Below are 433 nucleotides of genomic sequence, written 5' to 3'. Positions count from 1 at the left end.
GCACTGTTTAGATTTGGTCTTTTTTAGTTTCAAGTGTGTGCGCGCGTGAGACAGAGAGAGAGAGACGATCTATCGGGGTAATGAGCAAAATCTAGGCTGCTGTTTGTTATCCTTCTTGGTCCCTCGGATACGGAGTCATCCGTAGTCAACATCAGTGTGCCAAGAACAGCCTAACAATCGGTATGATACGCAAGAGCTTGTTCTGCGTATGGCCAGTTTTTAAATCGAAGCAGGCTACTGACGGCAAATTGATGGTGCAGGGGTTTCAACAGTCTCGTTTAAAGTCAGCTTTTTGCTAATTCTATGATCGTTATAACGATCTAGTTTACCAACACAACCTATCTTTGGATCAAATGCTGTCTGACGTGTTTCATACCGATTGTTATGCCGTTCTTGGCACACTGATTTTGACTACGGATAACTCTGTTTACCT

Source organism: Ostrea edulis, chromosome 4, assembly GCF_947568905.1.
Source record: "Ostrea edulis chromosome 4, xbOstEdul1.1, whole genome shotgun sequence".
NCBI lineage: Eukaryota > Metazoa > Mollusca > Bivalvia > Ostreida > Ostreidae > Ostrea > Ostrea edulis.
Note: the sequence above shows the minus strand (reverse complement) of the source record.